Source organism: Apodemus sylvaticus, chromosome 3 (assembly GCF_947179515.1).
Source record: "Apodemus sylvaticus chromosome 3, mApoSyl1.1, whole genome shotgun sequence".
NCBI lineage: Eukaryota > Metazoa > Chordata > Mammalia > Rodentia > Muridae > Apodemus > Apodemus sylvaticus.
Genome location: NC_067474.1, coordinates 75,757,753 through 75,785,348, shown reverse-complemented (window position 1 = coordinate 75,785,348; position 27,596 = coordinate 75,757,753). Strand labels below are relative to the sequence as shown.

Sequence of the window (27,596 nt, the reverse complement as noted above, 5' to 3'; positions counted from 1 at the left end):
TGTTTTGCAGACATATTGAATGATTTCTCCCCACGTGTCTATATGCAATGTCTGTTTAGCTCATCTGAATCAGGAAGTGGGATCTGTGGAAACACCAAGAGACAGCGTAGGTAACATGTCCTCCCAGAAGAGCTGCGGCAGCGGCAGCAGGGGGGAGGGGATATGGGGGGGAGTAAGAATAATCAGGTCTTGGATTGTTCCTGTCTGCTCAGATTTTGAGTTTAAGAATGCTACCTTTTATTCATGCATTGGCTACTACATTGAAATAAAAAGCCCTCCATCCCCATGGGCTGTTAAAGACTTATTACAGGACAGCTTGGAGAAAGGTTAACCATGTGTAGCCCACAGTGTTAGGAGGCACATCAGGGAGTCACCTCCAGAGTCAGCTTTGCACAGTACAGCTAGCTATCTTAGCTTTTGCAGCCAGCCTGCCCTTGGTGATGGGTGAAGAAGGAGGCAAAAGACAATGGAGTTACACTGTGGATAGGCACATAGCTCAAGCAACTATGGAGGATATACTGCTTGCCAGGTCTCATCTGAGAACTAACATGAAGGACAGAGTTTTGAGGGAATGCATTCAGAGATGTTTTTGACCTAAGATCCTCAGGGACACTGTGGTCCATGGATCTCCAAATTTGTAGGCCCTCCTAGAAAGTTTTGAAAACACAGATTCTTTGGCTTCACATTGAGCTTTGAATCAGGAGTATATAATTCTAAAACCATGATACATTTATGTGTAATTCCCTTGGGACCATCATCTTTATGAGAGAAATGGGGCCATTAAACATGAAGAGGAAAAATGAGTTGGATTTAGCAAGAGTTATCAGAATCCAGGGAGCCTGTTTCCCAGTTCAGAACTCCCTGGTTTGACTGTTGTCTCTTTCTCAATATTGTATCTCTATTTTTCCACCTCTTCTTCCATTTTAAGGTTAAGATTGACATCACTCTGTCAATCACCCACTTCTCAGACCAGACTCTGGGACATGATTTGTCCAACCTCACCAGATTTCCCAATTAATAGAGTTTACATATATTCCCTTTTTCTTATTGTCAATTCCATAGTTTAACTGCCAGCTCTGCTCTGTTGAGTTAGCAGAAGTAGAAACCTGATTATATCACTGTCTAACACAAAACCTTCACTAGCTTTCAAGAAAAAGTTTTTGATAGAGCTTTATAACTGACCAAAACTGTTGCTATTCTCCAACATATCCTTACATCTCCTGTGATTCAAAAAAATTGCACATGCTATTTCATTGCCCTGTACTCAAATATAATCAATATCTTTATTCTAGAAAACTTCAAGTCTACCTAACCCATAAAAGAACCAAAATCTAGCTACCCAGGTTAATAATTTTTTTTATCTTACCCTTATAGCATATGTGTGTGTGTGTGTGTGTGTGTGTGTGTGTATAATTTTCCAGTTGAAAATTACATTTAAAATATTTAAATATTTAAATTTTTCACATAATTGCCTGGATATTTGTGTTGAAAGATGATCTAGCACTACAATTAAGTTGCAATAAATGCTTTTACTTCAAGAGTAAAACACGGGACTTATAATTGCATGTATTAGGAATTAAGCATTGTAGATAGCCCATATAAAAGACCCATAATCCAGGCATTATATTTATAAGACATAAGCCTAGATTGAGCAGGTGGGAGCTAACCTCACTTATTCCACAGACATAATGGCGCTTGCTACTTGGTATTTTGCCTGGCCGCATCCTCATGACCCATCTCCTCTCATGGTGGCCTCATGCTTTCTTTGTCCTTTTTACTTCTCTCTCTTTACTCTCTCCTGAGAACCCTCACATGATCCTCAAGTCCCATCATTCTCCCTCTACTGCCCAATCATAGGCTCTAACCTTTTATTGACCCATTAAATTGTAGAGCAATGTTATATAGCATCACCCAGTATACGTGATGATCTGCTAATTGGGGTCAGTAAGATCTTTGGAGCCAGTAGTTGGCATTGCAATACATAGCAGCATCAGACAAGCATGCTGCAATCACATGTACTAAAGCATTCTTGTTGAATCAAACTGTATTTTTTTATGTAATGGGTTGGTGATGCCAGTCCCTCTATGTAGGTTTTTTTTTTTTCTATGAAATTTTATTGAGATTCTCAGTCCTTGGCCACTTAAAATAGCTCACGCAAATGAAATCTTCTGATTTCTCTATTAACTGACTATTTTGCAGCTGAGATCACAAGATCTATGTCCTGGGGTTATACAAACAACATACCTCTTTTAATTGGATAAAAATATGTGATGACTCATGCTTTGTAAACTCAGTGTGTAGAGAAAATCACTGTATTTGTGTTGTGCTATAGAAGACCACTAAACAGAACACATCTAAGGCTACAGTTGACTAAAAAGTAGGACAAATATCAGATTCAAATCAGATCTGTGTGCCTCCAAAGAGCAATACTATTAGATGATACTGTGCTTCTGTAGTTAGTGATTGCTAAAACTATAAATGTAAGAGAGTCATGAATATTTAGCCAATATTCTCCTCATTCCTCATGTATCCTGAAAGATTCAAGGAAAAGATTCATTCTTTATGAGGCAAATATGGGGTGAATGAAATGGACACCAGATCCAAGAGAACATTTTGCACAGATTAGCTAGCCAACACAAATCACGATATCCTAGAGAATTTATTTTTAGGTAGAAACAGTTATTAATGAAGGTCCCAAGCTATAGTGCAATGAGGTAACTTATTCAACTACTTACCAGCTGAATTTGAAAGAAGTCAGAGTTGTTATCAGCATAGCCCTCTACACACACACACACATACACACACACACACACATTCACACTCAGAGCTGAAGTTCATATCTCAGAGAATGCCTACCCAATTATATTAATATAATTTGAAATCAAGAGTTCTAGGCACTAATGATAATTTTGTCAATTTCTTAATTTTAGGACTTTGGATGGGGAAAAAAACATTGTTTTCAGATTTTCCATGTTGAAAATTTTAGTGCAACTTTCCACCTTTAATTTGCTTGTTTGATTTTTAATAAATGAGGACTATGGAATGAAACAGGTATTTTCATGCAAGGATAACACAGATTCGGTGTAATCCTTCTGCCAGGTAATGATAACATACAGAATGGTCTAGAAATCTGTATACATTTTAACATAGTAACTCTGTTCCCATGAATATCCTAAGCCATATATCATCAAGCCATCTAACCAGTTTTCATTTAAGCAAAACACTTAGGAATGGTAATATCCATTCTGTACGTCAGCATCCCACAGTAGCAGATCTGAGCCATTTGACAGAGACCATGTGGCCCACAAAGCCCAAAGAATTCTTCTTAAGCAAGCAGTATATTTCCATAATAATGGCTGATTATTGTCACCCAGTTAGGGAAATGACTATAGGTTGCTGCTGATCCAGATTATGTGCACAGGCTATTGCTCCCAGTGCTGAGCTTGAGGTCAGAATGTTCTTGAATTTCCAGTACCAGATACTGACAAGTTCAATTTACTAAACCCCATGCAATGTCAAGGACAACCCACCCTAGCTGTGTCTTGTCAGAATTCATTCTGTCTCAGCATCTGCCTTCAGGTGACATACTGTCTCCTGCTCCAGCCTGGGGAACTCCCCTTAACTGATGGAAACTCCAGACCATTTCCATGGAGGCACAGAGTCATGAGGCTCTCCTTGCCTAACCTCAGGCAGCCATGAGTCTCAAGATGTAGTGGTATGTTTCTCTTTTTGTATTTTGAAAAGGAGCAAAACCTTTTCCAAAACCATCCCTTCAAAAATGAACAGAACTGCTTCTGGTTCTTTCTTCTTCAGAAGAAAACAAAAGTTAAAATTTTAAAATGTTACCTTGCTACACATGTATTCACTTTATAGTTGAAAACACTAATAAATGCATTTCAAGATTTAAAAAAAGACATTGCTTAGTGCAAAACTCTTACTTATGTTTGTGTACTCTCATGTATGGGTGTATGTGTCCAACTTGTACATTGTGGCAGTTTGAATAGGTTTGACCCCCCCATAGACTCTTGTTCATAGGGAGTGGCACGATTAGGAGGTGTAGCAATTGTTAGGACAAGTCTTGCCTTGTTGGAGGAAGTACATCAATGTAGGGGAGGGCTTTGAGGGTGCTCAAGTTTTGCCTAGTGTTCCAGTCTCCTCCTGGATGCCTGAGGAAGGCAGACTCCTTCTGCTGCCTTTGGATTAAGATATAGAATTCTCAGCTCCATCTTTAGCACCATGTATATCTGGATGCCGCCATGCTTCCTGCATGATGATAATGGACTGAATCTCTGAAACTGTAAGCCAGACCCAATTAAATACTCTCATTTATAAAAGTTGCCTTGGTCTTGGTGTCTCTTCCCAGCAATAAAATCCTAACTAAGACAAACATTTACTCAGGTAGGTCAGAGGACAACCTGGAGTATCATCATCCCTTTGGTACCAAGATAACTAACAGACCTTTTTCTTTCTTCGTTTCTCTTCTTATTTTCTTCCTTCCTCTCTTTCCTTCTTCCTTCCTTCTTTTTTCTTTTTTACTTTAACTTTTCTTTTTTTTTATTCATGGTCTGCCTTAGCCTGAAATTTAGTTAGCAGGCTAAGCTTGCAGGCCAGTGAGCCTCAGAGACCCACCTCTCTCTGCCTCCCCGGTGTCAGTTTTCTGGGTATCTACCACCATGTCTAACTTTGGTTTTTTTTCTCATTAATTCTGGGAATGAAACTGATATCATCATGTTTTACTAACTGAGCTCTCATCTTGACCCACAGATGTTTTTTGGTGACCAGATGAAATTATATAACTAAATCATATACATGTTTAGCTGCTTCAGAGATATAATTGAAGCAATAGGTTCTTGCTATTCTGAAACTATAGACGGGCTTTGCTCGTATTTGTAAAAGGGACTTTTCTAGTTGCCCTAAGTTTATTCTAAGGAATAAAATACACTCAAAGCAAAATTCCACAAAAGAAATAGCTCTCAGGACTGGAGAGAAGTCAGAAGTTAAGAGCGCTGACTGCTCTTCCAGAGGTCCTGAGTGCAATTCCTAGCACTGTCCTGGTGGCTCACCAGCATCTGTAATGGGACCCTATGTCCTCTTCTGGTATGTCTGAAGACAGCTACAATTATATATAAAATAAATAATTCTTTTAAAAAACAGAAAAGGTTTAAAGAAAAGGAAATTGATCTCACATGCAAAAAAAATAAAAATAAAAATACCTATATACACCTTTTTGCCCAAAAGGATTGCTTGGAATACTTCAAAAACACCTAAAATCAGAGTTCATTAGAAAAGATATTTGTCTACAAAGCACCCAGCAATTTATCTAGTCAACCCATAGCATATTCCACAACAATGAAGGAGCCTCCATTGCTGAATTAACAAAATGAGAGGTTTTTTTTTACCAGTTTTGCAGATTATGGAAATTTGGCACCTGAGAATAAAACATAGGGAACATTTTCAACTCATTCCTCATTTTCCAGACCAGACACAGATGACGAATCTAAAGGAATGCCTTGCTCCCTGAGCTCCTGGCGAGGGTATCTGTGCTCTGACTTAGACACTCTTCTGAAGGTGGGCTCCTCTCCACCCACCTCCCTGCCTTCTGCTGAGGGACAGCTGGGGAGCATGGGATGAGCACAAAGATGCAACTGGAGAGGTTCAGAAGACTTGCAGTTTGTGTAGGGGAAGGGAGCCTTCTAGAGACTGGGTCGCTCCACTCAGAGCAGCAGACATGCCGTGCTCAGAGCTGCCAGGCCTCACTTCATTCATCACTCCCTTCTGGGAACCACTTTGCAGACCTACAGTGGACTTCACTTCCTGACAGGTTGTATATCGTTTCCGTCTCTAAGCTCAGGGTTCATTTTTCTCCCATTTATGGCCCTGCCTTACCCTTTGATTAAACACTAACCACATTTTCTGCTTTGCCTGATTCAACTCAGGGTACAGGCATTTAATGCACTCATGCACGATGGGTGGTCCAGCAAGAACTTTTCCTTTTGAACAGGACACTGACAAGATGAAGGGCGAGTCTTATTTGCCAGACCAAGTCTCCATTCTGCAAGACTGAGGTTCAGACACTCCTGGCCTCACTCTCTGCCCACTTGCCCTTCAAAATGTAAGTGTTGGCACCCTCACCATCATTGCCAGATGACACATAAGCACATACGTAAATCGGGGCACCTCCTACCCTACAGGCAAGTTCTGCTTTCAGCCCAATGATAAATATCACGTTGCACTTACAATAGACCTTTCAGCTTTAGGACTGTCTCCAAAGTACTTATTAAGAAAGCAGGCTTGGTTTTAAATGGTTTCACTCTACCTTCCAAGCGTTGGTATTTACGCAAGCTGTACCCATGCCCCATGAAGAATCTTTAGCATCAGTTCTAACTCTGGAAGCTGATAAGAGCTCAGGGAAGCTCAGCTCTTCAAGCTTCCCATCTGCAACTCACAGGTTACCTTAGCCACATGATTCCCCCCAGCAAATCTCTAGGAAAAAAATTGTAGTTGGGAATTTTGCTGCCACAAGAGGAAATACATATCAAATTTTAAATCCAGAAAGGTGGGGATTCAAAACCCCCACTAGGAAAAAATATATACTTCTATGTTTGAACTGTTTTGTAGTAAAAAAAAAATGATTCTATATAGCTGAGTTAGTGTTGCAATGTTGGTTCAAGGGGAAGTACCTAGCATGTAATATTTTTCACTGATCAGCAAATATCTTCCATTAACATACAGCACCCATGAGTTAGGGATAATCCCTAAACCATTCAAATAATGATCAGTAACTGAGACATAGAAGTGTTACAGGTACACGCCATATATGGCAACCAATTAAGGACCTACGATTTAAACCCAAACTTAATCTCAGAGTCATCCTGCTGCCACATCTGTTGATAGCAGTTCTCCATGGTAACAGCATTCAGTGACACCATGGTAAGAATAAGAATGGCCCAGAGCAGGATTAATATAGTTAAAATGGCCATTTTGCTAAAAGCAATATACAGATTCAACGCAATATCCATCAAAATCCCAACACAATTCTTCATAGAGTTAGAAAGAGCAATTCTCAAATTCATCTAGAAAACAAAAAACCCAGGATAGCTAAAACTATTCTCAACAACAAAAGAAATTCTGCAGGAATCAGTATTCCTGACCTCAAGCAATACTACCGAGCAATAGTGTTAAAAACTGCTTGGTATTGGTACAGTGACAGGCAGGTGGATCAAAGGAACAGGATTGAAGATCCAGAAATGAACCCACACACCTATGGCCACTTGATCCTCGACAAGGGGCTGAAAACATCCAATGGAAAAAAGATAGTCTTTTCAACAAACGGTGCTGGTTCAACTGGAGGTCAACATGCAGAAGAATGCGAATTGATCCATCCTTGTCTCTTTGAACTAAACTCAACTCCAAATGGATCAAGGACTTCCACATAAAGCCAGACATTCTGAAGCTAATTGAAAAGAAACTGGGGAAGACCCTTGAGGACATCAGTACAGGGGGAAAGTTCCTGAACAGAACACCAATAGCTTATGCTCTAAAATCAAGAATTGACAAATGGGCCCTCATAAAATTACAAAGTTTCTGTAAGGCAAAGGACACCATCAAAAGGACAAATCGGCAACCAAAAAATTGGGAAAAGATCTTCACCAACCCTACATCAGATAGAGGGCTAATATCCAATATATACAAAGAACTCAAGAAGTTAGACCCCAGAAAATCAAATAACCCTATTAAAAAGGGAGTACAGAGTTAAACAAAGAATTCTCACCTGAAGAACTTCGGATGGCAGAGAAACATCTTAAAAAATGCTCAATTTCATTAGTCATCAGGGAAATGCAAATCAAAACAACCCAGAGATTTCACCTTACACCAGTCAGAATGGCTAAGATTAAAAACTCAGGAGACAGCAGGTATTGGCGAGGATGTGGAGAAAGAGGAACACTCCTCCACTGCTGGTGAGGTTGCAAATTGGTACAACCACTCTGGAAATCAGTCTGGTGGTTCCTCAGAAAACTGGGCATGTCACTTCTGAAAGATCCTGCTATACCACTCCTGGGCATATACCCAGAGGATTCCCCAGCATGTAATAAGGATACATGCTCTACTATGTTCGTAGCAGCCCTATTTATAATAGCCAGAAGCTAGAAAGAACCCAGGTATCCCTCAACAGAAGAATGGATGCAAAAAATGCGGTATATATACACAATGGAGTACTATTCAGCCATTAGAAACAATGAATTCATGAAATTTTTAGGCAAATGGATGGAGCTGGAGAACATCATACTAAGTGAGGTAACCCAGACTCAAAAGATCAATCATGGTATGCACTCACTAATAAGTGGATATTAGCCTGGAAAACTGGAATACCCAAAACATAATCCACACATCAAATGAGGTACAGGAAGAACGGAGGAGTGGCTCCTGGTTCTGGAAAGACTCAATGTAGCAGTATAAGGCAAAAACCAGAACAGGGAGTGGAAGGGATGGGTGGGAGAACAGGGGGAGGGAAGGGGGCTTATGTGACTTTCGGGGAGTGGGGGGTCAGAAGGGGGGAAATCATTTGAAATGTAAATAAAAAATATATCGTATAAAAAATAAAAAAGAATATAATTGAAAAATAAGTATATTTTTGAATATAATGAAGATTTTCATTTATCTTGTGTGTGAAAATTGAGGATTACATAGAATAGTTGATAATATTGAAGTTTTTTTTTGAAAAAAAATCAGATAAAGTAATAGGCAAACAAATACTTTTAAGATATAATTTTTAAAAAAAAAGTATGGCCCAGAGACTTTTATAAAATCAACTCCACAGGGACCTGGATTTATCTAACCAATCAGCACCCTGGCATTCTGGCTTTTTCTCTTCTGTAGCAGAAACAATGACATCTTTAATTTATTCACTAGTCCTTTTTATATATATAATTTTATCTCTTTAAAATACAAGAGAAAAATCAAAATAGTTTTAAGACTAATACTTGTTATGTCACTCAAATTATACTCCCACTGGCAATATTCCAATTAGGACTCTCCCTTAAAAAGATCTAATGTAAAAAATGTTTATATTCATATTTATCTAGAATATTCAAAGCATTCTAAGTGATTTTTTGTTTTATTTTCCTTATTTGCTGATTTTTCTTTTTTTATACTGGATATTTTATTTATTTGCATTTCAAATGTTATACCCTTTCCCAATTTCCACTCCCCAAAAGCTTCCTATCCCATCCCCCCTCCTCCTGCTTCTATGAGGGTGTACTCCAACCACCCATCCACTCCTGCCTCCCGATCCTCACATTCACCTATATTGGGGCATCGCGCCTTCACAGGACCAAGGGCCTCTTCACCCATTGATTCTCAACAGAACCATCCTCTGCTACATATAAGACTGGAGCCATGGGTTTCTCCATGTGTACTCCTTGTTTGGTGGTTTAGACCCTGGGAGCTTGGTTGGTTGATATTGTTGTTCTTCCTATGTGGTTGCAATTCCATCCAGGTCCTTCACTCCTTTCTCTAGCTCCTCCATTGGGGACCCTGTGATCAGTTCAATGGTTGACTGTAAGCATCCGCCACTGAATATGTCTGGCTCTAGCAAAGCCTCTCAGGAGACAACTATATCAGGTTCCTGTCAGCAGTCTTATGAGCAGTTGTTAGATCTGCCAGATCCTGCATGCATCTATAAAACCAAGAAGGCTAAATTGCACATCTTGAGAGAGAACATTCTACCATGCATTTATTGATGATAGGATAATTTCTTAGGAATGACACAGTAAGGAAATGGGAATTATAATTCTGAGAATTGTATTTCTTTCTTGAGAAAGAAGGCTTCTAGGCAAAAGGTGTGTGTGTACCTGTGTGTGTGTGTGTGTGTGTGTACATGTATGTACAAGGGTTTGATGTCTAGTGCCTTCCTCTGTTGTTTTATGCCTTCAGTTTTAAAACATGATTTGGTTAGATGAGGGTGTTAGCAAATCTCCTGCCTCTAACTCTCCAGCACTGTGGTTACAGATGTGTTCTGGCATGCTGGGATCTGAACTCAGTTTGCTATTGTTTATTTGTTTGTTTGTTGCAGTAATGATTTTATCCTCTAAGCCCTCTTTCCTGCCCCTGAGGCTGAATTTTAATGACTAAATAGGTTGGATGGAAGGTGCAGATAATGAGGTCCTAGACTTGGAGTAGAAACATTATCAAGTCATGAAGCATCACCTGAAATAAAGAGACTAGAACTAATTGTGGGCTTTGTTATGCCTGGGCAAGGACATTATGGCTGATAAATACAGAAGACCCGATCTATGTCTTAACCTATTTTGTCATTTAAAAATGCCCTTGGTGTCAACACACTAAAGCTTAGCGCCACACTTCATTCTGCAGGCAGGCTGAACAAACATGTATCCAGCCTCTCTGGTGCCTGTGTCACTGCTCACTTTGCTGTTGATATACAGGTTAATATGTGTTCTTTTTTCACTGTGAAATCCATATCCAGGCTTTGAATGACCCTTGCCCTTTCCACACGGCACAGACATTCCACTGTTTACTAGGTACCCAGAAAGCTTATGACAGCATAAAGTAGGAGCTGTACTCTGGGGCAGTGGAAATATAAACCTCTGAAAGTTTTATTTCCTTGCTTGGGATATTTTTTACAAATGAAATCCACACAGCTTGTCACCACATACTCAGCTATTTTTAAGCTTCCTGACCATATTCACGAGATAGGCCTTTGGGGACGGTAAGTGGCGACAGGAAGGTGGGACACGCTCTTGGCTCTGGTTTGACTGCATCTTCTGGGAATCTTGACGTTTGGTTTGGCCAGAGAATATTTCTGGTAGAGAGTGGAGGTGAAATGAAAGAAGTCATCCCATTTTCCTGTGCCTGATTCTTCCATAACTATCAAGAACCCCACTCATTTCCTTTCCAAAGCTTCAGGACTGACAAGAGAAGAAAAACTGGGGTTCCACCTCCCTTGGTCCCTCTGTGTCATAGACCAGACCACAGATTAAGGGGCCACAATAGGATTTATTCCCTTGTTAGCACTGGGTCATGACTCAGCTGGACAGTTTCATCTCTTTTCTCCCACACTGACCAAAGCCTCAGCCAGATGGGGATTGTGGGCGAGTGGCTGCGAGTACAGAAAGGATTCTGCGTGGGTGACATTCTCAGAGTTTCCAACAGTGGTGTCTCTCAGTTCCTGAGGTCTGAGGATCAATCAAAAACAAGGTCAGTCTAAACTGATGCGTGGTTTTCTGGGAACTTACATTGAATTTCCCACTTTTCATATTAGTAAAGGGTGACTATACAAAACAGAGTGCAAATTGCCTTATCACATAATACCAGGGGTCATCATCCTGATCTGGTGCAAAAGCTCCTATACGAATAGTGATAGATTAACTGTGCATGTGGAGAGAGCTGACCAAAGGGCTTACCACTCATCCCTCCATGTTACCTGGAGACTCTGAAAATATACTGTTATACATGAGACACGCTATAAAAGGAACAACTTAGGCTAACCCGTGACTATCAAACTAGATAAGAAATGCACTTCTGAATCCAAACAAGGTACTATAAATGTGTAGATTGCTTAGAAAGCTGAAGAACATGTTTAAAGCTATGTTAAAAAATACTATTGTAAGAATCCTCTGAAACTCAGGACATTGGTAGAATAAATCATTTCAGGAAAAGAAAGCTGTAACAGAAAACCCAGTTTCAAACTAAGCCTGGTGCACACCGCTGTGTTACCCCTTACTATAGTATTCTTCATGCTTACTTTCATTTTTGGTTCCATTCCCATGCAGTACTGGGTGCCTCATGACATAATTTTGAAGCCCACAAGGATAAGACTCCTTTTGCTTTTCACTCAGGGCTTTCAGACTCTCAGGTCCCCCTTCATTGGCTGGAGCTACCTTGTCATGGCTTCACATGCTTTTTAGCTTCCTCTGGTCTCTCACTCTCCTATTGTCTCACTTACTCAAATCTGCCCAATGTCCAAGGATCTTTAGTAATATGGCAGCTCGTCAAAGTGTGTAGACTGAAATTTTTCAAAATATACTTTAGTAAGTGTTCTTAAACACTCAACCTCGCTTCTAGCCTACCAACAAAAGGTAGGGGAGAAAGATGGTTAATTGTTGCCGCCCACGACCACATACGAACCGGATTACCTGGAAGAGAATTCTGAGGTTAACAGGAAGGGGGTGAAAGAGAAATGAGTCAAGAGGACAGTTGCCCATAGAGACTGACTTTACTATCATTTAGCCAATATTTAAGGCACCACTGAGTCTCCAAAGAAAGCAGAAATTTCCATTTCACACATGCAACAATTTAGGGTTAAGGCTCTGATATGGCTGTTCTAGAAGGCCACGAGTCATTGTCCTTAAGTAATATTTCACAGCCTAACCCTGCCCACCACAGCACCCTGTAACTGCTTCACTTTGTTTTAATTCACTTCCAAGTCTCTGACCAAGTGCATGGAGTGTTCTGAAAGTTTGTCTAGACAAATAAAATTATCTAATGTTATTAAACACTTCAAAGTCCTTTGTCACATTCTCCCCCAACCATTAAATGTCCATCTCTACTCAAAGAAAAAAGCTAAAGCTGATCTATTTCTCAAGATACAAGCAAATGTGGTAGAGAACTTCAGTATTAACTCCCTGGTCCACCACTCAACTAGTCACTAGCAAATGGACAAGGAGCGACCAATGGGACTGTCTCTTCCCTTAACCTCTAAGAAGGCAGCATCTGCTGAAGAACTTAAAGGTGTACACAAGAAAGGGATGAAGTGCGAAGTGGTCCAATTGTCATTTAGCTGCCACAACTAACCACAAATTATGGTTTAGCATTTATTGTTATGCAGTTTTACTTTCAGCAGTACAAGTATTTACACATTTATAAATTCAAAGAAGCAATTCACCAAAGAAATATGACAGGATTTTGTATCTCTATAAGATATCTCCTTATCTTTTCAATATTGTACTTGAGGTACTAGCTCGGGCAATTAGACAACATAAGGAGGTCGAAGGGATACAAATTGGAAAGGAAGAAGTCAAACTATCATTATTTGCAGATGATATGATAGTCTACCTAAGTGACCCAAAAAAACTCCACTAGAGAACTCCTACAGCTGATAGACAACTTCAGCAAAGTGGCAGGTTATAAAATCAGCTCAAGTAAATCAGTAGCCTTCCTATATTCAAAGGATAAGCAGGCTGAGAAATTAGGGAAATGACCCCCTTCACAATAGCCACCAACAGTATAAAGTACCTTGGGGTGACTCTTACCAAACATGTGAAAGATCTATATGACAAGAACTTCAAGACTCTGAAGAAGGAAATAGAGGAAGACCTCAAAAAATGGAAAAACCTCCCATGCTCATGGATCGGCAGGATTAATATAGTTAAAATGGCCATTTTGCCAAAAGCAATATACAGATTCAATGCAATACCCATCAAAATCCCAACTCCATTCTTCATAGAGTTAGAAAGAGCAATTCTCAAATTCATCTGGAATAACAAAAAACCCATGATAGCTAAAACTATTCTCAACATCAAAAGAAATTCTGGGGGAATCAGTATCCCTGACCTCAAGCAATATTACCGAGCAATAGTGTTACAGTGACAGGCAGGCGGATCAATGGAACAGGATTGAAGATCCAGAAATGAAGTCACACACCTATGGCCACTTGATCCTGGACAAAGGGGCTGAAAACATCCAATGGAATAAAAGATAGCCTTTTCAACAAATGGTGCTGGTTCAACTGGAGGTCAGCATGCAGAAGAATGTGAATTGATCCATCCTTGTCTCCTTGTACTAAGCTCAAATCCAAATGGATCAAGGATCTCCACATAAAGCCAGACACTCTAAAGCTAATAGAAAAGAAACTGGGGAAGACCCTTGAGGACATCGGTACAGGGGGAAAGTTCCTGAACAGAACACCAATAGCTTATGCTCTAAGATCAAGAATTGACAAATGGGACCTCATAAAATTACAAAGATTCTGTAAGGCAAAGGACACCATCAAACGGACAAATCGGCAACCAACAAATTGGGAAAAGATCTTCACCAACCCTACATTAGATAGAAGGCTAATATCCAATATATACAAAGAACTCAAGAAGTTAGACCCCAGAAAACCAAATAACCCTATTAAAAATGGGGTACAGAGTTAAACAAAGAATTCTCACCTGAAGAACTTCGGATGGCAGAGAAACATCTTAAAAAATGCTCAACTTCACTAGCCATCAGGGAAATGCAAATCAAAACAACCCAGAGATTTCACCTTATACCAGTCAGAATGGCTAAGATTAAAAACTCAGGAGACAGCAGATGTTGGCGAGGATGTGGAGAAAGAGGAACACTCTTCCACTGCTGATGAGGTTGCAAATTAGTACAACCACTCTGGAAATCAGTCTGGCAGTCCCTCAGAAAACTGGGCATGTCACTTCCGAAAGATCCTGCTATACCACTCCTGGGCATATACCCAGAGGATTCCCCAACATGTAATAAGGATACATGTTCCACTATGTTCATAGCAGCCCTATTTATAATAGCCAGAAGCTGGAAAGAACACAGGTATCCCTCAACAGAAGAATGGATGCAAAAAATGTGGTATATCTACACAATGAAGTACTATTCAGCCATTAGAAACAATGAATTCATGAAATTCTTAGGCAAATGGATGGAGCTGGAGAACATCAAACTAAGTGAGGTAACCCAGTCTCAAAAGATCAATCATGTTATGCACTCACTAATAAGTGGATATTAGCTTGGAAAACTGGAATATGCAAAACATAATCCACACTTCAAATGAGGTACAAGAAGAACGGAGGAGTGGCCCTTAGTTCTGGAAAGACCAAGTGTAGCAGTATAAGACAAAACCAGAACAGGAAAGTGGGAAGGGATGGGTGGGAGAACAGGGGGAGGGAAGGGGGCTTATGTGACTTTCGGGGAGTGGGGAACCAGAAAAGGGGAAATCATTTGAAATGTAAATAAAAAATATATCGAATAAAATTTAAAAAAGATATCTCTATAATCTGAAAAACACATATCTTAAGCAGCTCATTTCCATGGATAGAAGTCTGTTTCCTCTAACAGTTGAACCGTCTTTTTATTGCAGTGTATTCATCTCTGAGGTTCTGACACAAATCAGGGAGCTCTACAAGGATTCTCCCCAGGCAGTGATCAAAATATCTGTATACTCTTTGTCTTTCTCCACCATTAATAATACTTTCTATCCAGTTTCAAGGATGAGGGAGGAAGTTGGGGAGTACAGACAGACACACCAGATATTTAACCACCTCTCTTGGAAATGAGCATATGACCTCTACTCACAAACTATTGTCAAAATGGCCACATGGTCAAGCTAATTGCCAAGGATGCTGGGAAACATCAAGACATACTTCTGTCTTAATCAGTAGCAGCAACTTCTGGCGCACCAGATTGATTGCTCATAGAGGGATTCTCTTCCCTCTACTAAGAGACTCAGCTAAACCAAGTCTTCATTGTTATCTATACAAATAGCTATCAGACATTCTGGAATTATAAACTTCTTAAATCTTCAATTATCTCATAAAAATCTGTAGGCCTGTTGTATTCTATTACACATAGGCCTTTTCCTAGCCCAGTCCCTTCCTCCCAGTATTTACTTAAAATATAAATGATAGCAGATTTGGCATTGAAGTTTCCACATCCCTTCCAAAATTCTAGGGATTACTTTTATTTTCTTTATTATGTGTCCCTTATCTGAATAGAGTTGGAAATTCTTACATAAAGTTACACTCCAAGAAATCTTTGTCTCAGAATTCCCTTTCACAAAGTTAAAATTGATTCTTCAAGCTGTCTCTTTCCAAATAAAATTTCATCCTCATCATTTTCTCTTATTTTGGCAGACAAGCAAGACTTATGTCATACCCTTGCTGTCTGGGTCTCCTTGGAGGTGGATCTAAGAATGAGGAGATTTGAATGGCTCCCAGTTGAATTCTATAGTGTTCTTCCTGTGGTAGCCTTTCGCCTCCACAAAATTCTAGGCGAGTCCAATGTGGGCTGTGGATGACAGGAAGTGAAAGATTCCAAGTCTGTTCCTAATGAAGAGTAGATGTATTGTTCAGTCACAGTTATGTCCCTCTGTTAGATCCAAAGTCTCAAAACTATTACCAAGTTTTGGGTGCTCTTGGAGATACAAGAGCAAGAAATATAAATAGGAACGTGTGAGGGAAGTCTTATTGAGCAGGATTTTACTTCCATAGATTTTGAATCTTCCAAGGTGACATTCTTAGTGTTTTTGTCATAACTGACATAAGTGCCCATTGACTTCTGTGGAATAAGCTCTGACCTCAACTCAATGCTAAAATTAGGATCAGGAGAATTTGCTATGGAACCAGATCTCCTTTGAAAAAGACCCTTAGACATTAAGCAAAACAGTTCACTCACTGGGACTATTGCATCACCAACGATTACACCACATGTATTTTGGGCTCCATTCCAATCAAAAGGACCATATCTGTTTTATCTTCATGCCCCAGAACTTGATACCTGGTCAGATATTTATTAGTGTCTGCTAGGGTTTGAATATGCTCTGTGCCCTCTGAAAGCTATGCTAATGTGTAATTCCTATGCTGATGTTGAGAAATGAAGGCTTTAAATGATGATATGCCAACAGTCTTCTCAGAGATATTTTCCTAAGAATGCACTGTTGTACACTAAGTCTGCCCTGCTACTTTTACTCCCCTCTCTGACCATTTGTCCTTCTACTGTACTGCATAAGATCTTTGCCAAAAGTGACCACTTAATTTTGCACTTCTAGTCCTTAAAAGGATAAGTAAAATAAACTTCTTTCCTTTGCACTATACCCAATCTCAGACAGTATAAGTAACAATGAACAGTAGTTTAAGACAGTATCATTAATTACTCTGCAGTGATTAATGAATGAGATCTGTGAATTTCTCCTTTTAAATCTTGCAATAGAGGAAACTATCTCAGCTCATTCCAGTTCTATTGCAGAAATTTATTCTGGCTTCCCATGCAGTTTGCATGCGCTTATCACTGCCAACATTGTTGGATAAAGATTAGTAACTACAGATAATTCAGAAGGTTTGTACAATTAAACCTTAAAGAAAATTGAAAAGTCTGCAATTCCTTTAGCATTAGGGTATAACAACCCATCTCACATTAATTTTCCTACAAAACTTGAAATTACATCCCTTTGTTTTTGTAACTACAAAGTATGTTTCTATATAAGAAATAACAAGATCTTAAAATAAATAGGTGATTTGTTTATGAACATAAAAGCTCACGAATACCTGGCTGACTTAATAAAATTTGAAAAATAATGACTAAATGCAGGTGAACTTTATAGTTTTCTAAATCTGGTGAAATTCTATTCTGAGGACACACCTATTTTGATAAAACATGAATATGCACTGGAAGGGGAAAGAATAGACTGGGGGAGGGTATTAGATTAAGGTATTTGATCCATTTTAATTGATTTTTATTCAGATCGAGGAATGCAAATCTAATTTTGTTCTTCCACATGTAGATATCGAGCTTTCCCAGGACCATTTGTTGAGAAGGCTGGATTTTTTTTCCTCCAGTGAATGTGTTTGATTTTATAGAAAAAAATGGAACTTCTTAGAAGAAAGCATATCCCATATCTATTGGAAGGGATACTTTGTAGATACTTCTTAAATTCAATTTATCTATGATGTCATTTATATCCCCAGTTTCTTTGCTGATTTTTGGTTTGGAAGACTTATTTATAGATAAGGGTAAGATATTAAAACCATCTACTTTATTGCTGCATCATAATTTGTGAACTTTTGTACTTTTAGAATTTGTTTTTATGAAATTAAAAACCCCAAAGTGGTTTGACTTGAGGCCATTCATGTTTAAGATTATGACTGGAAACAGTTTGCTGATTGCTATGGCTTTGCTGTAGTTAGTCTGATTTTTTTGGTTTACTATTTATGCTTTTCTTCCTTTTCTATTAATTGTGTTTGCTAATTTACTGCATTAATTTGTAATTAATCATGCAGTAAGTACAGTTGATCCCATCCTACACACACATCCTATCTTTATCTAGTTCTCTCATGAACTTAATTTTCCCCTGTTCTATCATAAAAGAGATTGTCCTGTAGACTGTTTAGCACTCCTCTTTGTGTTTTGAAGAATACTTTGGCTTGCTGTAAGTTAATTTTGTTCCCACAATGTTCTTATTTCTCCATCAATTTTGAAAGATGACTCTGCTGGATATAAAGCACTCTTATTTTCAGGTCTTGAGATATATGACCCCTTGCTTTTCTGACTTTTAGGAATGCTGGTGAGTCCAGGAGGAGGGAGATAGATGATGGTGAAAGCCTTATAATCCCAGCTCTTGAGAAGCAGAGGCAAGTGGATCTCTGTAATGTGTGGATCTCTGTGATGTCAAAGCCGACCTGATATACAGAGTGAGATCCAGGACAGCCAAGGCTACACAGTGAAACCCTGATTTGATCAGACAAAACAAACTCATGCCTCCAGGGGAGACTACAATCTGAAGGAAGCACCTTATACTACTTGGCCATCCTGAAGGTGAGTCCAAAGATTAATAAGAAAAAAAAAGAGGAGGAGGAGGAAGAGGAAGAAGAAGAGGAAAAAGAGGAGGAGGAGGAGGACGAGGAGGACGAGGAGGAGGAGGAAGAAGAAGAAGAAGAAGAAGAAGAAGAAGAAGAAGAAGAAGAAGAAGAAGAAGAAGAAGAAGAAGAAGAAAGAAGACAAAACAAAAAATGATGAGACCATTCACAGACAAATTGATTATTTCTCCCTACAGCTTTTAATACTTTTTCTTCATTTTGCATTTTTTCATCTTTATTGGAATTTGCTTGTAAAGGTTATGTTCTCACGTAACCTTATGTGATCAAATGTCTTATGTGATCAAAACCTTTGGGGGTGGTTGGTAAACTGTAGGCTACAAATTCATTGAATATATTGTGTCTTTGGATTTTTATCTAATCCTTCTAGCCTATGGAATCTATACCTAGTGTCGACTATATTCCTGAGGTTTTTTTTAACAATTCACTCATAGCCATTAGTGTGTGTGTGTGTGTGTGTGTGTGTGTGTGTGTGTGTGCCTGGATGTATGATTGTCTCAATTATGTCCTCCATCACTAAATTTTTTCTTCTTCATCTTACATATTGATGTTGCATTCTATTGCATTTTTAAATTCCACTCCTTGATGCTTTCATTTCTAGCATTTCTGTCTGGTTCTGTTTCAGAGTCTTATTTGCCATCTTGAATTCTTATATGATATATTTTATTTCTTCTCCAAACTGCTGACCATATCACCTACTTTGATAATTTTCTTACATAGTTCCAAAATCGATCCCTTTGTTTCCCCCACCTGTTTACTTGGATCATGAATGTGGTTATAGTTACTGACCCCATGTAAGAGTAAGACTGTCCTGAGATATCCACTATCTCATTATTTGTGGCTTCTGATATTGAGAAACTGCAAGGGTAGAGAGGCTTCATGGTGCTTGTTTACTTATATCTTAAGTGTTTCTTCATTGTGTCTGAGCCATTTGTTGGAATTAGCCTATCTTCCAATTTTTACTTTTTATATTTTTATATTTTTCCTTTTCTTTTCTGTCTTTCTTTCTTTCTTTCTTTCTTTTTTTATTCAACTCTTTCTAGTGAGTCTTCTTCATTTATGCTGTGCTCACCACCACTAGTTTAGAAGACAGCCAACCACAACAAGCACAGTGCCTTGTTAGGAAATGAATGACTAACTCACAGCAGAAGATACCTGTGCATCTTCTATCCCTAATAAGATTAGGAGATAGTAGCACAAAGGTACTTAGTAGGAAAGAAGCATAATTCATGCTATCTTACAGTTAATAGTATCCATAAGTAATATATAAGAAGAAGGGGGTAATGAAAACGGAAGGAAAATAAAGAGAATAAAAAAGTATTTGGGCTAGAAGTATGAAGAACAATAAGGAAAATTCTAGAGACTATTGCAGGAAAAGAAAGGATAGTCAAGAAGGCCTACTAAGATGAAAAATAAGCGACAATGCAAGCAATTGAACTGTCAAATGTTTTAACAAGAAATATTTGTTTAAAATGAAAAATGAAATAGATAGTATAATGTCACATATTTGTATTTGTATATAGGCCACTGATAAGTAGATAGAAAGATATCTCTCTAAATAATATCTAAGGAGGAGAAACTACAGTGGAGATGGCATACTGTCAGTCTCCCTTCCTATGGAAGAATACTGGGGTTGCTCATACCATCTGAATTGCTTTTGTAGCAGGCTCTGCAAGTGGAGAGAGGGTTGATGACATTCATCAATTCACTCGTTAAGTCAGTTTGTCCTTCCTCCTGAGAGGAGTTTGTGTGAGACCCACATCTTGCATCAGTTCCAGAATCTGAGTTTAAGTTTCATGCAGGGCTTTCTGTGGTCCAGGTTTTTAGATTTCAGAATCCCACCCTTATGCCTTTCCTTATCTTTGTCAAAAGGGTCTCTTACCAGCACTAAAACTAGAGATCATCTAGTTTTTGGGTTTTGTTTCTGTTCTTCTCAACTCTAGTGGATGTGCCCCCTCCTATGTTCCCTAGGTTTTGACAGATTCAAGGAGGTGGAGGCAGATCCTACTTTGAGACTACCTTGCTAAATTTCCACCGTATTCTTCTAGTTGTTAACAGGTAGCACTGCTCTGTCTGTCCCTATCTATAATATAGCCTTGCTTTAATCATGCTTCTACAATTCAGTCTGTCTCCAGATGAACATTCTTAGGTGCTCAGATTCAGAAGTAGACTTAGTCTGTGCTAAGTTCTTAGCATATATAATTTAAATTATTTCTTAGAGTAGTATGGAGTTTCATTTGATAACAAAATCAAAGATCAGCAAGTGGTAAGTGTAGTGTAAAGTGTTTAGTCTTCTAGTACAAGAGCAAAGAATACCAAGAATTAAATGTGAGTTGGAATGCTAAGTTTAAGACTCAACAGAGATAAACTGTTGAGAAATTCTAGCAGACTATAAAATAGGTACTGTGTGATTCTGCCAACATGAACCATGGTGGCCTTGACATATTTAAGAAAATAATAGCAAGTTATAGTTGAGAAGTTTTGAGTTTGTTCTGCTCTTGAGAATTCTAGCATCACTGTCAATCTTCTATGAGCTAAATGCTTCCTAAGTGTACCTGCAATTATGTGTTACAAATACAGAATATATCCAGGAAGATACTCCCCATGAGCTCAGAGCCTATCAACTTCACAGAATTTAGCTAAGATTATCTATAGTTATTAGGAAGGAACAGATGGTCTCCTGAGCAATCACTTTTGCTTATCTTTCTAGCCACACCTCTTATAACTCACACATAGGCCATTCTGACTTCGGTCAGTAAACTTCAATATCATAGATCATGTCTTTACGTATTTTCTGTATCTATAAATGTGTCCACTAACCATAGTATTTCTCTTAGCCCATGACTCACGTGCTCATCACCTCCTCCCTCTCCAACTCAAGCTCTTCCATTTCCCTCCTCTGCCTTTCTTTGAAAAACATTGACTACAAAATGTAGAATAGCATACTCTTCTTTAATATAATTTAAATTATACCTATTGATTTCTTTCTTTGTGTCCCCTATAAAAACTCATGTACAGAAAATGTCTCATTGATAAATGAGTTCATATATTCTTGTTAGGACTGGACTAGGAGTTGGACTCAGTATTTGATTATCACACAAATGGATGATTGAAAAAGCAGAGGTGATAGACATGCTTAAGAAGTCCCTTCCTGAAGCCAATGCAGTACAGTGAGCTCCACAGAGACATCGCTGGGGCAAGCGAGAGCCAGACAGGCACTGGGCGACTCTGTGCCTCACAGAGGAAAAATCAACCAAACATGGGCAAAGGAGATCCTAAGAAGCTGAGAGGCAAAATGTCCTCATATGCATTCTTTGTGCAAACCTGCCAGGTGGGGCACAAGAAGAAGCACCGGACGCTTCTGTCAGCTTCTCAGAGTTCTCCAAGAAGTGCTCAGAGAAGTGGAAGACCATGTCTGCTAAAGATAAAGGGAAAATTGAAGATATGGCAAAGGCTAACAAAGCTCGTTAGGAAAGAGAAGTGAAAACCTACATCCCCCCAAAGGGGGCACCAAAAAGAAGTTCAAGGACCCCAGTGCACCCAAGAGGCCTCTTTGGCCTTCTTCTTGTTCTGTTCTGAGTACTGCCCCCAAATCAAAGGCAAATATCCTGGTTTATCCATTCGTGATGTTGCAAAGAAACTAGTAGAGGTGTGGGACAACACTGCAGCGGATGACAAGCAGCCCTATGAGAAGAAGGCTGCCAAGCTGAAGGAGAAGTACGAGAAGGATATAGGTGCCTACAGAGCTAAAGGAAAACCTGATGTAGAGAAAAAAGGGGGTGGTCAAGGCTAAAAAGAGCAAGAAAAAGCAGGAAGAGGAAGATGAGGAGGAAGATGAAAGGATGAGGAAGAGGAGAAAGAAGTGGAAGATGCGAGGTAACCCAGTCACAAAAGAACACACATGATATGCACTCACTAATAAGTGGAGGCTAGTCCAAAAGCTCAAAATAAACAAGCTACAATTCACCAAGCACAGGAAGCTCAAAAAGAAGGACTTAAGTGAGGGTGTTATGGTTCCTCTGAGAAAGGGAACATAATATTCACAGGAACAATAAGGGAGACAATGTGTGGAGCAGAGTCTAAAGTAGAGGCCATCTAGTGACTGCCCTACCTGGGGATTCATCCTATCAACAGTCACCAAACCCCGACACTACGATGAGAAATGTGTACCAAAAGGAGCATGCCATGGCTGTCTCCAGAGAGGCCCTGCCAGAGCCTTAAAAATACAGAGGCAGAAACTAGCAACCAACTATTGGACTGGGCTTGGGGTTCCCAACAGAGGATCTGAAGGGTGGTCCGGAGGAGCTGAAGGGGTTTATAGCCCCATGGGAAGAACAATGACTTTGGACACCCAGACACCCCAAGACTCCCAGGGACTGAAACGTCAACCAAGGGGAACACATGGTTGTAGCCAAAATATGTGGCAGAGGAATGCCTTTTGGGCATCAGTGGGAGGAGTGGTCTTTGGTCACGTAAAGGTTCAATAGAGGACCCAACAAAGGAAAACGGATGGGGGTTCGGGGCTGGGGGGGAGGTGGGAGTGTGTCAGGTAGAGGGGCATACACATGGAGGCAGGGGATGGGAGGAGGGGTAGGGAATATTTTGGGAGGGGGGCTTTTGGGGAGGAAATTGGGAAAGGTTTTACCATTGGCAATGTAAATGAAGAAGATGCTCAATAAAAAAAAAAGTGGAAGATTAAGATGAAGAAGATGATGATGATGATGATGATGAATAATTGGTGCTACCGCAGATTTTTTCTTGTCTTTATAGTATTTAAGACCCCTGCACACAATTCACTCCTTTTAAAGAAAAAAAAATTAAAATGTAAGGCTGTGTATGATGTGTTTTTAAGCTGTGCAGTGTCTTTCTTTGTATAGTTAATACACTACTAAATGTGTCTTTAGATAGCCCTGTCCTGGTAGTATTTTCAATAGCCACTAACCTTGCCTGGTACCATCTGGGGGTTGTAAATTGGCATGGGAATTTAAAGCAGTTTCTTGTTGGTACACATTACAAATTAATTATATATGGGGACAGTAATTTGGATTTTGGAGGGTTTTTTTTGGTTTTTTTTCTTTTGGTTTTATTTTTGGGTTTTATTTTTTTCATCTTCAGTTGTCTCTGATGCAGCATATATGATGATAATTTTTGTTCTGTTACCTGAATAGTACTCTATAATTGCAAAAAAAAAAAATGCTGATGTTTTATTGACATTCTGAATGCTTCTAAGTAAATACATTTTTTATTAAAAAAAAAAAGCCCCTTCCTCAGTTGAAAATTCTTTGTTTAGCTCTGTACCCCATTTTTAATAGGGTTTTCTGTTTTTCTAGAGTCTAACTTATTGAGTTCTTTGCATATATTGGATATGAGCCCTCCATCAGATGTATAATTGTATATCAGCCCCAAAGTTTGAAATACCAAAGATACAATTCACAGACCACATGAAGCTCAAGAAGAAGGAAGACCAAAGTGTGGATACTTTGGTCCTTCTTAGAAGGGAGATCAAAATACCCATGCTCAACAGATACATGAAAATTCAAACAATTCCCCACATTCTGTCAGACTTACCTGGATTAAAGTTGGATATCAACAAAAACAGAAATAATAGAAAGCTTAAAACTCATCAAAACTGTGCAACTCTCTACTGAATCAAAAATGTGTCAAGACAGAAACATAGACAGATGGCTAGAATTAAATGAAAATGAATACACAGAATATCCAAATTTATGATAGGAGTAATTGCTACAAGAAAAATTTAAAGAGATGGAGACTTGCTTTGTGTCTGAGTATGTGGTCAATTGCTGATGTGAGAAAGTTCCATGAGTTCCTGAGAAGAGGATATATTTTGTGTTTGCTAAAATGTTCTGTTGTTATTGTTATCCATGGTGGCAGTGGTAGTGGTGTGTGTGTGTGTGTGTGTGTGTGTGTGTGTTTCCTTGCTTTAGTTTTGCTGGTAAGATTATTTCCTTTCTTCTATGGGTATAGTTAACCTCCTCAGTTGGAGTTTCTATAGGACAGGATTTGTGGATATATATTGTTTAAATTTGAATTTATTGTGGAATATTTTGTTTTCTCCATCTATGGCAATTAAAATGTTTGTTGGGTATAGTAGTCTGGGCTGGCATCTGTGGTCTTTTAGAGTTTGTAGCATTTTGGTCTATATTCTGGCTTTGAGAGTCTCCGTTAAGAAGTCAGGTATAATTCTAACAGGTCTGTCTTCATATGTTACTTGATCTATTTCTCTTGCAACTTTTAATATTCTATGTTCTATCTGTTTAGTGTTTTGATTATTATCTGGCAAGGAAACTTTCACTTCTGACCCAATTTATTTGGTGTTTGGTAAGTTTCTTGTATCTTTGTAGGCATGTCCTTCTTTAAGTTAGGAAAATTTTCTTCTTTATTTTTGCTGAAAATACTTTCTGGACATTTGAACCTGAATATGCCATCTTCTGTAACCAGGCAAGGCATTAAGTGAAGGAATTGAAGCACCAAACAAAACACAGTACCTCCAACCCTCAATTTGTCATACCTGTAGGATATGGTGGGGACCAGAGCCATAATTACCAAGAGAGAGACCAAAGAAATGTCAACCAAGAACTGATGGGAGCAGATGCAATGTCACAGATAAATATTAAGAAGAGATTAAGGAGTCCTGATGAGGAGAGGAGGGAAAGAGTAAAGAAGTCAGATGAATCAAGGACACCACAAGAACACAACCCACAGAATCAGCTGACCGAGACTAAATGGGCTCACAGAGATTGGGGGCCTATATGAGCCTGACCTAGGTCCTCTGCATATGTAACTATGTTTACGCAGCTTGGTATTTTTATTGAATTCTCAGCAGTGTTAGCACGGGCTGTCTCTGACCTTTTTGCCTCCCATTGGAACCCATTTCCTCCCACTGGGTTGACTCATCCAGCCCTAATGTGAGAATATGTGCTTGGTTGTATTTTAGCTTGTTATACCATATTTGGTTGATGTCTCTGGATTACTCTTCTTTGAGTGGAGGTGAAATAGAAAAGGATCTGAAAGAAAGGGGAGGTAGTGGAGAGAGCCTTGGGTAACATAAAACTATAGTTAGGATATAATATATGAGAATAGAATAAATAAAAACGAAAGGAATTAAAGTGTGAAAAAAATGCTCAAAGCCAACCAATAAACTGAGCATAGGGTTCCCAATGGAGGAGACAGAGAAAAGAGGCAAGGAATTGAAGAGGTTTGCAGCCCCATAGGAAGAACAATACCAATCAGTACCTCCAGAGCTCCCAGGGACTAAACCACCAACCAAAGAGCACACATGGAGGAAGCCATGGCTCCAGCTACATATGTAGCAGAGGATGGCCTTTTCAGACACAATGAGAGGAGAGGCCATTGGTCCTGTGAAGGCTTGATGCCCCAGTGTAGGGGAATGCCAAGTCAGGAAAGTGGGAGGAGGGGTTGGTGAGCAGGGGGTGGAGTTTTCAGAGGGGAAATGAGGAAAGGGGATAACATTTGAAATGTAAATAAAGCAAATATCTAATAAAAATAAAAAAGAAGCCCCTTCCCACAAAATAATTGTAATTTTAATCATTCTAAACATGATAGTGCCTCTGAGAATAAATACAGACAGATCTTCGTCAGACGGTACATGCATATGAGCAGATTCATTTCTGCAAGAATAGGGATGTTTTTGTTTGAATTTCTGTAAGACTTTTGTACTTTGGCTCAAATCTCCCTTCTAATCTCATTACAACCTCCAACCTCAACACTCCTGTTGAATGTTTTACCCAAAGTAGAAAGAATCCTTTTAGTGTCTAGAATATATTGTAATCTTACTTTCTTCTTATCTATACAAATATCCTCCATGAAGCCGAACACTTTTACCTAAGCAAAGATTTCAACATTATCAACTTCTTCTAATTGTCATATCTAACTTTATACAAATCTTCCTGTTAGAAGAAAAGCTTCACCTAATTCTACAAATCAGTTATATATACCTTCCGTAATACTTTATTTTTTTATTTTTTTATTTTAATTTACTTAAATTTCAAGTGTTATCCCTTACCCAGTTTCCCCCTCTCCTGGAAACCCCTCTCCTATCGCCCCACAATTCCCCTATACTGGGGCATTTATCAAACCTTCATAGGATGAAGGACCTCTCCTCCCATTGATGTATGGCAAGGCTGTCCTCTGCTACATATTTGGCCAGAGCCATGTGTACTCCTGGGTTGGTGGCTTAGTCCCTGGGAGCTGGGGGGTGTGGGGTGGCTTGGAGGTGAGGTCTGGTTGGTTGGTATTGTTGTTCTTTCTATGGGGTTGCAAACCCCTTCAGCTCCTTTGGTCCTTCCTAATACTTTCATAGGCGAGCAGCCACTTGAGTAGAATGACTGGGGATGATAAATAAAGAAGACAGATACCTGATAATGCATGCCACGAATGTTTATCATGATGGAGAGCATCTTATACACTATTTGTGGGACTGAGGTCAGCAGAGACCTAAGTCAGACAATATTGGCAAAGAGAACATAGGATGCCTCAGATAAGTGGAACTGATCACCACAGCCTTCCAGGGGTGAAATCTTGGTTCCCAGGAAAGGAAACCTTAACTCCTTAGAGGTGCAGGTCCTGCTATGGCCCCAGACAAGACCATGCCAAATCTGTGCCTGGGCAAAGACACAGAACTAACATACCCTTTGTCCTTTCAACAGGGGCTCTAAGAAAGTCTAATATCAACTTGACTCCCAACAGGGGCCACATTCATTTTCCTTAGAATGGCTTTTTGTCAGTTTGGTTATCAGGGCACAGTTACTTGTTGACTATGTCTGCTGAATTTTGGCAGCTCCAGAATCTGGTACTGTTTCAGAAAATTAAGTGATCAAAGAAGGATAAAAAGGAAAATGACCAGGATATGTGTGGTGGGTGCTGATTAGGCACTTCAAAATAAGAAGCTTGTCTATCTAAGCAATACTAACACAGGAGGTGATGTAGCTTGGTCAAGCGTTCACT

General features: G+C 39.3%; 1 pseudogene; it reads left to right on the top strand.

Moving 5' to 3' along the window:
• Positions 1-11,095: 11,095 nt before the first annotated feature.
• On the top strand, positions 11,096-23,346 carry LOC127680261 (high mobility group protein B1-like; annotated as a pseudogene).
• The last annotated feature ends 4,250 nt before the right edge of the window (positions 23,347-27,596 follow it).